Raw genomic sequence first — 14,409 nt, 5'->3', positions numbered from 1 at the left:
CTCGTTTCGGGTGACTTTCGCTGGTTATGTTCTCCCGAACTATGTGAAAGTAGATAGTGTTTTTTTTTCCGGTGCGCTTGTTTGTACCGCGGGTCTATAATTGCACCATCTGTAAAAATTTGGGACATTCTTCCAGCCATTGCGGCAACAAGTTCCGCTGCGGTAAATGTGGTGAAAAACACAGTGAGGATTCTTGTACACAAACAGTGGAAAAATGTATCCACTGTGGCGAGAATCCTCACGCACTACAGGAGTGCCCAAGGTACAAACAGCACTCCGATAAAGTGAAGCGTTCTATCACAGGACGCTCCAAGCGGACTTATGCTGAAATGCTCAAGGCCGCATCAGCCGCTCATGATGAAAACCAATTTTCGGTTTTGTCAACTCAAGAATTGGACTCTGATTCTGATGAGGATCACACTACGGCTGCACCAGAATCTTCGACAAAGGATGATTCTCAAAAAAGAAAACTCTCTTCACCAATGATGCACCGTAAGAAAGCTAAAATGATCCTCAGAAGATTGTCTAATTCCAAGGATAATGGTAAAAAAACTAATCCGAAGACTCCTTCTCAGCCAATTCCTGGTTGCAGTAAGGATTATACGCCGTTACCCAGAAGAGAGAGAAACAAAAACGCTGCCCCTCGATCTTCTCATAGAAAATTCGCGTCCAATCGAGGATTGATAGCTTTTTCGGACATTGTGGACTTTATATTAAACACCCTCAATATTCAAGACCCTCTTAGAAGCCTTATTTCTGCCTTGCTTCCATCTCTGAAGTCTTATCTTAAGCAATTGACTGTTTCATGGCCCCTCCTTGCATCAATCATATCTTTCGATGGATAATTCACCTAACGTAGTAGGAGATATGATCAATGTGCTACAATGGAACTGCCGTAGTCTAGTGCCTAAACTAGACTCGTTCAAAATTTTACTTCAAAATTATGACTGTGATATATTCGCCCTTTCTGAAACATGGCTTTCTTCTGATACAGAACTCAACTTCCACGATTTTAACATTATTCGCCTGGATAGAAATGATTCTTATGGAGGAGTACTTTTGGGGATCAAAAAGTGCTACTCTTTCTATAAAATTCCTCTCCCAGCTCTATCAGACGTCGAAATTATCGCGTGTCAAATAACGGCAAAGAATAAAGAACATTGCATAGCTTCAGTATACGTTCCCCCGAATACTTCCATTAGCCGTAGCCAACTTTGGAATCTAATTTCGATTCTCTCAATCCCAGTTCTTTGGGTGACATGAACTCCCATGGTACTGGGTGGGGCGATCTTTATGATGACGCTAGAGCGGCTATTTTTTACGATTTATGTGACGATTTCAACTTGACTATCTTGAACACTGGTGAAGCGACACGAATTCCAAAACCTCCGGCTCGAGAAAGTCGACTCGACCTATCTTTTTGCTCAAGCTCGCTATCATTAGATTGTCAGTGGAAGGTCATCAATGATCCCCATGGTAGCGATCACTTGCCAATCAATATATCAATCAAGTGTAGCCCGCAATCCACTGAACCATCTCGAGTTCCATTTGATCTAACAAGGAACATCGACTGGCAAAAATTTGCAACGGCGGTAACAATTAGTGTCGAATCAATAGATATACTTCCACCATTGGAAGAATATCGATTCTTCGTCGATTTATTGTATAAAAGCTCACTGGAAGCACAAAAAAGAAAAGTTCCAAGTGCTTCATTTAAAAGAAAACCAGCCACTCCTGGCTGGGACGATGAATGCACAAAATTGTATTTGAAAAAATCTGATGCTTTCAAAGCTTTTCGTAGACATGGAACATCCACACACTTCGAGGAATATTCAAAGCTTGAAATACAGCTGAAACAATTAATTAAAGCTAAAAAACGCGGTTACTGGCGCAATTTCATTGAAGGTCTTTCTCGTGAAACCTCAATACGTACCTTGTGGAGGGTAGCTCGCAACATGCGTAACCGCTCATCTACCAACGAGAGTGAAGAATACTCCAACCGATGGATATTCGATTTCGCGAAAAAGGTCTGTCCAGACTCAGTTCCAGCCCAACATACTCTTCGAGAAACGTCTCCGAGCAGTGGACCTCTGGACGGACCATTCTCAATGCTGGAATTTTCTATGGCTCTTCTTTCATCGAACAACTCTTCACCCGGAAGCGACATGATTAAATTCGTTCTTCTAAAAAATCTTCCCCATATCGCGAAAAGACGCATGCTAGACTTATTCAATACCCTACTAGAAAACAATATTGTGCCACCCGAATGGAGACAGGTCAAAGTAATAGCAATTCAAAAACCTGGCAAACCAGCGTCTGACCATAACTCATACCGTCCGATTGCTATGCTCTCGTGCATTAGAAAATTGCTGGAGAAAATGATCCTTCGAAGACTCGATCAATGGATCGAGACAAATAATTTGCTATCAAGTACACAATTTGGGTTTCGCAAGAGCAAAGGAACAAACGATTGTCTAGCGTTGCTTTCTACAGATATTCAACTGGCCTTTGCGCACAAGGAGCAACTGGCTTCAGTATTCTTGGATATTAAGGGAGCTTTTGATTCGGTTACCATAGAAATTCTGTCAGACAATCTGGACAGATGTGGACTTCCTGGAATTTTGAATAACTTCTTGTACAATTTGTTGTCAGAAAAGCGAATGAACTTTACTCTTGGACAACTGACAACTTCCAGAAATAGTTATATGGGTCTACCCCAAGGCTCATGTCTCAGCCCCCTTCTTTATAATTTTTATGTAAAAGATATTGACCTTTGTTTGGCAGAACAATGCACGCTAAGACAACTTGCAGATGATGGTGTGGTTTCCGTCAGAGGTCCCTATGCCGAAAACTTGCAAAGACCATTGCAAAATTCCCTAGATAACTTGTCTTCTTGGGCAAGGAACTTAGGGATCGAATTCACGCCGCAGAAAACAGAACTGGTAGTGTTTACTCGAAAGCGGTTCCCAGCCCAACTGCAACTCAAGCTTTTGGGCAGAAGCATTACCCAATCATTGACCTTCAAGTACCTTGGTGTCTGGTTTGATTCAAAATGCACTTGGAATACCCACATTACGTATTTGAACCAAAAATGTCAAAAGAGGGTCAACTTTCTCCGTTCGATTTGCGGCACGTGGTGGGGAGCTCATCCGGGAAATCTCATAACGCTTTATAAAACAACTATTCTATCTATTCTGGAGTATGGCTCTTTCTGCTTTTTCTCAGCAGCTAAAAGTCACCTTCTAAAATTGGAACGAATTCAATATCATTGTCTGCGTATAGCCCTTGGCTGTATGCACTCAACGCATAACATGAGTCTCGAGGTTCTGGCAGGAGTAATTCCTCTACAGAACCGATTCTGGGAACTTTCTCTCAGAATACTTGTGAAATGCGGTGTCACGAACACACTTGTGATTAAAAACTTTGAGAAAATTCTTCATCTAAATATACAATCTCGGTTTATGAGAATTTATCATCACTATATTTCATCAGATATTTGTCTTCCATCGTTTACTCCAGACCGTGCTCACTTCACCATCAGCAGTTCCTCAATTGAATACGATCTGTCGATGAAACAAGCAATACTTGGGATTTCAGATCAGCTTCGACCAACTTTCATTCCCCGTATTTTTAACCGAAAGTACCAAAAAGTCAATTGCATGAAAAGATACTTCACTGATGGGTCTCGCCTCAATGGATCCACTGGCTTCGGTGTTTCCAATGAAAATTCGAGCGCCTTCCGTAAACTGCAGGAACCTTGTTCCGTTTATGTTGCTGAGCTGGCAGCAATCGCCTTCGCATTGGGGATCATCTCCAACAAGCCTGCAGACCATTACTTCATTTTCTCGGATAGTCTCAGTTCGCTTGAGGCTCTCCAGTCGATGAGAACTAGTAGGCACCCATCTTATTTCCTCACAAAAGTGAGGCAGCAGATGAGTGCACTGATCGAAAGATCTTATAAGTTAACCTTTGTATGGGTCCCCTCTCATTGCTCAATTCCTGGCAATGAGAAAGCGGACATTCTCGCAAAGGTGGGTGCCCAGGAAGGCGAATTGTTTGATAGACAGATTTCATACGATGAATTTTTCCAATTACTGCGTCAGAGTTCCCTCTTGAGTTGGCAAACTGATTGGAACACTGTAAGTCTTGGCCGGTGGTTATATTCAATTATTCCAAATGTTTCTTCGAGAGCGTGGTTCAAAGGTCTGGACGTAAGTCGTGACTTCATTCGTGTAATGAGTAGACTTATGTCCAACCACTACTCGCTAGTTGTGCATCCACAGAATCGTTGTGCATCCACATCCACACATGCTAGTTGTGCATCCACAGAATAAATCCTGTTCAAAGCAATGTCTGTCGGTGTGGAAACGGTTACGATGACATCGATCACGCAGTTTGGCAATGTACGGATAATTACGCAGCCAGAGAGTACCTTTTGAATGCCCTTAGGGCCCAAAGAAGACAACCCTATGTTCCTGTTAGAGACGTGTTGGGAACTCGCGACATCTGCTATATGCAGTTGATCTATATGTTTGTGAAGCGGACTAGCATAAGAATTTAATGCTTTTGTGTGTTTTTTTTCTTTTTCGTTATTAGTTTGTTTGTCTTGTCCCCTCATCTCACCGTCGCCCACCCTCGACAGATAGTCGAACACCAGATGCTATCCCTGGTCTTTATGCACAATGCTACAGTGCGTGCGGCAACTCTCGGTTGAGACAACGATACCTCATATCCATATCCCTAACCTGATCCATCCCACAAAAATTGTTGCCCCTCTAACCTCGAGTAAACCGTGAGTAATCGGTCGAAACCTACTAAACATAGATTTAAGTTGAAATTCTGTAAAAACAAATCATGAATTAGTGGCTCCGCAAAGCTCATGCGATTGAGCCTTACAAATAAATGAATTGGAAAAAAAACTCCCTGACACCGTATGATTATAAGAAAGTGAATCGGCTCAATATGAAGTCCTACAAACTCTGAAAAATTCAATTCCTCATGCATAAGGACAAACTTCGACAGACCGCACGTCAGCAATGGATGCAAGAGATGAGAAACTGGCCAAAAAACAAAAATTGTAATCCGTAGAAGCACCATGCGCTGCAGAACATAGTTTTAACATAGCCAATCTCACAGATTGGCTATGTTAAAACTAACATACTCACATTTTTGAGCAAATAAAAACAAAAAATATGATGAGGTTTGCCTAAACTCAGCAAAGATTCGCCAACATCTTCGCCCTTTGGAAAATTTCAAGGGAAATAAATTCCGACACCCTTTGCTGTTAAGTTACCTCAATTATTGATTTCTTCTGTGCCTGAATTAAAAAAAAAACGTTTTCCTCCAGAATATATTTTTAAAACGTGCTGAAATTTAACTTAAACTCCGCTCATGCCTAGCAATAAATAATACAAACTCATCTAGTTTGGTATGAGCGGAGTTCAAGTTAAGTTTTACAAAAGGGTATTTCTTATGGCTAGAGATTAATGAACTATGCAGTTTAAAGTCTCTATAATACACAAAACCGAACTGAACCTGTCATAAATAACAAAGAGAATATAGGGTAATAGTGAATCTCCACTGAGGCAAATTTTTAGTCTCTTCCCATACTCAAAGTGGCGAGCATCGCTTGTTCTACTTATTTTGCGTCATCATGAGGGCTTCATTTCCCCTCGAACTCGTGAACGCGACCGACTATCTCACCCGTTGATGTCTCTGGAATTACCATTAATGCAGCGTCCGAACATCTCAAATTCCAAGACGGGCAAGACAGACGTTACAATAAAGTTCTGCGCCACGCTATTAAGTAGGGAATCATTAAGTTGGGCCATCACCAACTCACTAAGAAAATAACTTTCGTTCTGGAATTTTATGTGTGACTAGCTGAGCCGGCAAACTTCGTCCCGCCCAAAATTTGTTTTTTTGTTATCAATACCTTCAAACATTCAAGTTTTCTTACTAAGCGCAAGTTCATGAGTCCAATCGCAGAGCTGTTCATTGATTGATCTTCTAATCGACTCCGTTGAATTTTCTTTTTACTATAAAGTTTTACTATAAACTTCTACCAAAACTCATCATTATAACATCAGATTATTTTCAGACACAATTCTCGTTCAAGATTTTTCAACCACCTGCAAATAACATGTTTTTGCGTTACCTGGAATAAATGTTTGAAACAGAAAATATGATAGAATAAAGACATACCCCCCCCTCTTCTCCCCTTAGAGAGGGGGAGGAGTATCTATTCAGCACAGAAACATTTCGTGTCTCCCAAAATCTTCACATGCCAAATTTGGCCCCATTTGCTTCATTAGTTTTCGAGTTATGCAGAAATTTGTTTTTCGTTTATATGACAGCCCACTCTAAGAGAGGGAGAGGAGTGTCGAACCACCATAGAAACATTTATTGCATCCTAAAACTTCCACATGCCAAATTTGGTTTCGTTTGATTGATTAGTTCTCGAGTTATGCAGAAATTTGTATTTCATTTGTATGGGAAGAGAGGGGCGAGGAGTGTCGAACCACTATAGAAACATTTATTGCACCCTAAAGCTTCCATTTGCCTAATTTGGTTTCATTTGCTTTATTAATTATCGTATAATGCAGAAATTAGTGTTTCATTTGCATGGCAGCCCTTCTTAAGAGAGGGGGGAGGAGTATCTAACCACCGTAAAAACATTTATTGCACCCTAAAAACTCCACATGCCAAATTTGGTTTCAGTTGCTTGATTAATTCTCGAGTAATGCAGAAATTTGTGTTTCATTTGTATGGCAGCCCTCCCTTAGAGAGGGGGTGGAATGTCTATCTACCATAGAAAAATTTATTGTACCCTAAAACCTCAATATGTCTAAATTGGTTTCATTTGCTTGAATAATTCTCGAGTAATGAAATTTATGTTTAATTTGTGTGGCAGAGACGCCCCCCCCCCCCCCTTAGAGAGGGAAAGGGGTCTCAAACTATCACGAGAACCTTTCCCGGCCCCTAGAACCCGTACATACCAATTTTCATGTTGATCGGTTCAGTAGTTTCCGAATCCATAAGAATCAGACAGACAGAAATTCATTTTATATATATATATATATATATATATATATATATATATATATATATATATATATATATATATATATATATATATATATATATATATATATATATATATATATATATATATATATATATATATGCACCCGTGGCCGAGTGGTTAGCGTCGCACATTATCATGCCGGGTGTTCGGGTTCGATTCCCGTTCTGGCCGGGGGATTTTTTCGTCAAAGAAATTTCCTTCGACTTACACTTTGATCACGCGTATTCTAGAGCTTGCCTCTCGGAATACATTCAAGGCGTGTTATTTGGCTTAGAAAATCTCAACTAAGTATTAATAAATGACGCTAGTTAATGCATACGTTGAGACGGCAAAAGTTCCACAGGGAACGTTAACGCCATTCAAGAAGATATATATATATATATATATATATATATATATATATATATATATATATATATATATATATATATATATATATATATATATATATATATATATATATATATATATATATATATATATCTATATATCTATATATATATATATATATATATATATATATATATATATATATATATATATATATATATATATCTATATATATATATATATATATAATCGGACTTAAGGGAGACTGGCGCAAAGCGGTCTTAGTTTGAGTTTTTTGAAAACCCGAAAATCATCCGAAATCGGTTTTCAATTTTTTTTTTTGATGCTAAATGTCTTAAATTTACATGACACGTCGAAAGACGAACATGTTTTTTTGATAACTTTAAATCTCGACGTGTCATGCAATTATAAGATATTTGGAATCAAGGAAAATTTTGAAAACCCCGATTTCCGGTGATTTTTCGGTTTTCCAACAACTCGATATTTAACGTCTGCGACACTAGTAAATGAAGTCCGAATGAGTTAATATTTTCCATGGGGTATATTAACGTGCAAATCAACATTTCGCAGCAAGTTCCGAATGAAAAATCGACATAACTATTTTTATTGGAATCCAAAACCATACGTTTTGCCTCGTATTCCGAAAAAAAACCAAAAAGTCCCAGAGTGTCGATTTTTTTTTCGAAATTACAGTGCATCTCGACGATTCATGCAATTGCAAGACATATGCTATCGAATTTTATGGGGTGTGTCACATCAAATTGCATCACGGAAAAAACGCTGTAGAAATTTAATTTTTAGGAATTATATCTTCAGCTTTCGCTTATAATCAGATAAGAGTGTATAGATCACGTTGGCCATGCTTCACTGTAAATTTTTCGTAAATTTGGAAAAATGTCGTCGAACGAAAAAGAGCGTCGTGAATTAATCCTGTGCACTCATTTCGAGAATCCGGAGTTGTCACATCGGGACATCGGTAAGATGCTGGGAATCGTCCAATCCACGGTCAGCAGAGTACTAAAACGATACTTCGAGAACCTAACCATCGACCGGAAGGTGAAGAACGGCAAAAATGGATGCTCCGTCAGTAAAAAAGATCACAAGCGCGTGGTTAAGCAGTTTAGACGTGATCCGAGAAGTTCGGTCCGGGATGTCGCCAATAAGCTGAATTTGTCAAGTTCATTCGTCCAGCGGACCAAGCAGCGGGAGGGCCTGCGTACATACAAGGTTCAGAAGGCTCCTAACCGCGACGAAAGGCAAAACATGGTGGGGAAGACGCGAGCCCGGAAGCTGTACACCGAAATGCTGACGAAGCCGCATTGCGTGGTAATGGACGACGAAACCTACGTCAAAGCGGACTTTCGTCAGCTGCCGGGCCTGTTGTTCTTCTCCGCAGAGGACAAATTCAGCGTTCCGGAGGAGATTCACAAGCAGAAACTATCCAAGTTTGCCAAAAAGTACATGGTGTGGCAAGCGATCTGCTCTTGCGGAATGCGGAGCGCCCCCTTCGTGATGACCGGCACGGTAAACGGGCAGGTTCACCTCAAGGAGTGCCTACAGAAGCGCTTACTACCACTATTGAAGCAGCACGAGGGCCCGACCATCTTCTGGCCGGATCTCGCTTCGTGCCACTATTCAAAGGACGTGTTGGAGTGGTACGAAGCCAACGGGGTCACCTTCGTGCCAAAGGAAATGAACCCGCCCAACGCGCCGGAGCTTCGCCCAATAGAGAAATATTGGGCGATTATGAAGCAGGCCCTCAGGAAGAACCCAAAAGTTGTCAAATCGGAGGCGGACTTCAAGAGAAAATGGATTTCTGTTAAAAAAAACGACAACCTGACGTTGTACAGAACCTTATGGACGGGGTAAAGAGGAAGGTGCGAGCATACGGGCTTGGGCTCGAAGTATGAATAAAAAGAAAATGCCAAAAGTTGTTTAATAGTTTATATTTTACTGTCTAAAATTTTCAAAAGCATCGGTCTACTGGGCGAATTTCTACAGCGTTTTTTCCGTGATGCAATTTGATGTGACACACCCTTTAACTCGAGAACTAATCCAGCAAATGAAACGAAATTTGGCATGTTGAGGTCTTTTTTTTTTTTTTTGAATGCCGTCTCAACGTAGTATTACTTGCGTCTTTTTTATTAGTACTTAGTTGATATTTCTATGCCAAATAACACGCCTTGAATGCATTCTGAGTGGCAAGCTCTAGAATACGCGTGATCACAGTGCAAGTCGGAGGAAATTTCTTTGACGAAAAATTCCCCCGACCAGAACGGGAATCGAACCCGAACACCCGGCATGTTAGTTATAACGCTAACCACTCGGCCAAGGGAGCACCCTTGAGGTTTTAGGGTGCAATGAATGATTCTATGGTGGTTAGATACTCCTCCCCCTCTCTTAGAGGGGGCTGCCATACAAATGAAACACAAATTTCTGCATTACTGGAGATTTAATTAAGCAAATGAAACAAATACGGCATGTGGAGGTTTTAGCGTGCAATAAATGTTTTTACGGTGGTTAGACACTCCACTTCCCTCTCTAAGGGGGGGCTGCCATACAAATGAAACACAAATTTCTGCATAACTCGAAAACTAATCAAGCAAATGGAGCCAAATTTGGCATGCGAAGGTTTTAGGAGACACGAAACGTTTCTATGGTGAATAGACACTCCTCCTATCTCTCTGAGAGAGGGGGGGGGGTGTACTGCCATACAAATGAAGCATACATTTCTGCATAATTCAAGAACTTATCGAGCAAACGGAACCAAATTTGATATATGGAGGTTTTAGGGAGCAATAAATGTTTTTATGGTGGTACAACACTTCTACCCCCTCTCTAAAAGGGGGCTGCCATACAAATGAAACACAAACTTCTGCATAACTCGAGAGCTAATCGAGTGAATGGAGCCAAAGTTGGGATGTGAGGGTTTTTGGATACGAGAAATGTTTCTATGGTGGTATGATACTCCTTCCTCCTCTCGAAAGGAGAGGGGGTCTCATAAAAATAATGCACATATTTCAACCAAACATATTCCAACCAAACATGACAATTGAAAATTTTCGAAAAAAAACTCAGAATGAAAATGGGAAAATTCGAAAAATTTATTCGCATGTGTTCTACAATTACACATTGACAAGCGTTGTTAGTCCATTTCATGTTTGCCGTAACGAAACTGATCTTCGCTCAAAAATGGAAATAGATTTTAATGTAATAAAAAGCACTCCTATATCGTCTTCTATCTATAAAATAAAAATGGATCGCCGAATGTGTTGATAAGAGCAAAACTCGAGAAAGGAATTGTCTGATTTAGGGCTGTCTTCATTCTATCATATTTTCTGTATCAAACATTTATAATGTTGATATTATAATGTTGAGTTTTGGTAAAAATACTAAAATTTTATAGTAAAAAATAATTTTAAAGGGTAGATTAGAAGATCAATCAATGAACAGTTCTGCGATTGGACCCATGAACGTGCGCTTAGTAAGAAAACGTGGATGTGATAATGTCAGCTAGTAAATAAATACAAATAAAAATACAGAAAAAAATACAAAATAATAAAAAAAACGAGGGAAAGATCATTAATTGAAAACTAATGCATCAATCGTTAATCAGTCGACCAAATATCAGTAAAACAAATCGCTCGAATTAGCTTTGATGGAACCTTAGACCCGCTTTAAATTAGAATCAATTTATGTACCTCCGATCTCTTTAGCAGCCAGAACAGTCTGGCAGTGAAAAAAAATCAATAACACTCTGAATATCATCAATCATGCAGACATTGCATGTCAAGTCCTCGCCTTCAGGTCAGCTCCATTTGAACGTCGTCGTCCCATAATACTCCATATATTTTGAAACGAAAAGAACTCGCCTCAGCTCTCTTTTCAGGATCGCGTCCACATACAGGCGCATTTATTTTTGGAAAGAAAAACAACAGAATACTATGTCGTGGGGACGAGATTGAATTTTTGCACACAGGAAAAAGAAGTATATATATATTAACGGTCCGGCCAGCTGCCAGAGAGACACATGCTACGCTCCTGTCATTCCATTTTTAAACAACACAAATTCCTTTTCGTGAACCCGTCGATGACTGACGCTTTTCTCTAGGTTTGGCTCCTAATGGATTCACTTTTTTGGTTGACGGTGATGTAATCAACCGTTTGCGACAAATTTATTAGAACTCTGCTCGCCAGGTAGCGTCACCCATTTCCTTCTATTCTTTATGCAGAAGACTTAAGATCATCTCCCATTTCTAGGCCAACTGCGCAGTGAAATTCTGAGCCACTCATTTAGAACACACCTACATATACACCATTGGACTCCTTTATTGTCCCGTCAATCGCGTCTTTCGAAAATGATTACGGCAGCCTGCTACGATTGAGTTTGTCCGCCGTGAATGTGTTTCTTCCCGTATTTCTGACACGGCGCACCAAAGTCATTAAGTTTGTTTCCCTGCTTTTCCCGCACACAAAACTACGAAAATAACCGTTTGCGAAATTGGTGAATTGCTCCGCTCCATTCTGCACCCGTGTATGAGTATACGGGGTATGCACGTGTGCTCTGTCTGTCCGCACGTTCTATTAGCACACTCTTTCGACATAATCTGCTAAATCTTCTTTTACAATCCACAGTGCATTCTACAACTGCAAAACAATATAAACACATAATTCACATGTACCCGAAATACGCACTTTTCTCCGCATTAACTTCGTCACAAAAAATTCGCAATGTTGCCACTGGGCCACCCTTCACTTCCTCTCGGCTAATCGATAGCGAGTATGATCTTTTTCCAAACAAGAACGAGCAGGGAAATTTAGCTTTTCTTCGTTTCGCTCTCTCTCTTTCTCGTTCGTTTGATCACAGTTCACTGCTTCGTTTTCTTCCGCCTTCGAAACTCGCGATCATCTTATTCCTTCACGCGCTGGTTCTCTGGTCGTGGCTGTGGTTTGGCTGTTGGCTTGCGTCCGCCAGGCAACAATATCGAACAATCACTGAGCGAACCGTCGCCTACTGTGCGATCGCCTGGTCCAAGATTCGCCGCGCAAAAATTTCATTGAGTGCTGCGGCTGCTGCTGCAGCTTCAGGAAGCGACAGCCGAATCCTTGGGTCAGTACTCACCACCACTCATCGGCATATGTCCGCCCAGTACGGGTCACTCACAGGGGATGAGCTCTCAGCGCAGGCGGTTGGTGTTTGTTGCGATGATAAATTATCACGCGTCCCCATGAATTAATTTGGCGGCACGTAATTTGCGCTAATAAAACAATCGTAAAAATGATTCTGTTGTAGGGATATTATTGCACTTCCGGTGATGAACAGAACATCCGGGACGTCGATTGTGTTCCACCACCACGGAATCCTATTGAAACTGATTTACCGCTTTCGATCATTGAGTCTGATTTGTTTACGCTAGAATATTCCGTTGCCAGCAGCAGTTTTGCCCTTGAGACGAGCTCCGATCATTTTCCGATCTCGGGAAAAATATCAACAAAATCGGATGATTCATTTCGACGAAAACAGACGTCATCGTTCATTCATGAAACCCTTCTCGTGTCTCCGGAGCTATCGTGAACAGTGTAACCTTTAATGGCGATTTTTTGTGTGACGATTATGCCCCCGTTGCGTCAGACATTTGTTTACGAATCCACGCAGCCGTTCTCGGCTGTATTGCGAGTTGCGGTTTGCGATCAATCACAGCATCACTCTCTAAGGCCAACGAAATGATCATTTAAGTGTGAGCTGGACGATTCAAGGTGCAGCATTCAAACACAAACCAAACATTCACGCTGTGTGTTTAGAGCAGAATGAGTGTTTTTCCCCAGCAATCGCGATCGCCCACAATATGAGTCCAGTGCGCATGATTTTCCTTAGGGTCACTCAGCTCATGAGCAATTTGTGTGGTAAACATTGGCGATCGTTCCGAATGAACAACTGTCCGTTATTGACAATGAACAGGGAGCAGAGCGTCACCTTCACAATCGAAATACCTTATCGAATCGCTGGCTGTCGTGCGATGTCATCTGTTTTGATCCCACGCTGCTGAGAGGTGTGATATTTATATCCGGAATAAGAATTTTTGAGAATAACTTGTGTCTGAACGCGCATAAATACACCAAATGAAATCAATTGCATAGAACCGCACGACTTATCGTAAATACACCTTTATATCTACTAGGTATATCTACTAGTTGCTGTCTTGTACAATAGAAATTGCACAGACGAAAACTTGACTTAGGGCTGTGATTTTAGTTTTAATTGAATTTAGTGAATTTACTTTTGATTTAATCCAACAACAACATGTGTTCAAGAAAAATTTGTTAATTTACCTTTTTCCAATAAACTAAATTGTGCTTCTGAAAGGGCCTATTGCTAAAAAAAGTGTATCCTTCAAGCCAATGGTAGAAATATCCGGAACTATTTGTGAATTACTACTTTCTATTTTCAAAAAATCAACTTACTGCATTAAGGCAGTATTATAGTCTAGAACAGTGGTGTAGTGAGCGTAGACAGCACCCCCGGCAAACTATGAAAAAGGCGCCCCAAAAAGTACCACTTTTTTCGATTTTTTCACTAGTTTTGAGATTGTGATATTTTGTGAAAACTGCTCACTTATACCATTGTTCACTTTGAGCAGTTTATTCGTATTTAGAAGGCTAGAAATGTCATTTCCAGCTTCGCGTATTCTCTAGTCTAATCTTTGCCTTACTTTGCTTGCGATGTTAGGATAAAATGCTTCGAAAGAATATCATAGAATAATGTTCAAGATATCTAAAGGCGTCGAAGAGTTCAGATAAGGGAATAGGTCCTTCAGCTGCGTCTTGAACACTTCCATCTTTGATTCAAGTTTCTCTGTTCCAACATCTGAAGAATTCTTCCACCCGAAATTTGACGCAATCTACTTCAATTGATCCATGTTCATAGATGTTAGTCAGTTATAAATGAAAGTCGTTATGAATGAAATAGTCGC

At 40.4% G+C, this 14,409-nt stretch overlaps 1 protein-coding gene across 10 annotated transcripts in view; it reads right to left on the bottom strand.

Annotated features, from left to right (window-relative positions):
* Positions 1-12,805, bottom strand: part of LOC129767416 (death-associated protein kinase 3) — a 62,375-nt gene extending 49,570 nt beyond the window's left edge. For 5 of the 10 annotated variants that reach the window (XM_055768304.1, XM_055768303.1, XM_055768300.1 and 2 more), the window contains exon 1: positions 12,134-12,469. The gene's annotated coding sequence lies outside the window, so the exon portion shown is untranslated. Of the gene's footprint in view, positions 1-12,120; positions 12,470-12,560 lie in introns of those variants that run through there. The other 5 variants (XM_055768302.1, XM_055768305.1, XM_055768307.1 and 2 more) reach the window with 4 other exon arrangements.
* Positions 12,806-14,409: the final 1,604 nt, after the last annotated feature.

The sequence above is a fragment of the Toxorhynchites rutilus genome, chromosome 2, assembly GCF_029784135.1.
Source record: "Toxorhynchites rutilus septentrionalis strain SRP chromosome 2, ASM2978413v1, whole genome shotgun sequence".
Lineage (NCBI taxonomy): Eukaryota > Metazoa > Arthropoda > Insecta > Diptera > Culicidae > Toxorhynchites > Toxorhynchites rutilus.
Note: the sequence above shows the minus strand (reverse complement) of the source record. Positions and strands in the feature narration are given on the sequence as shown.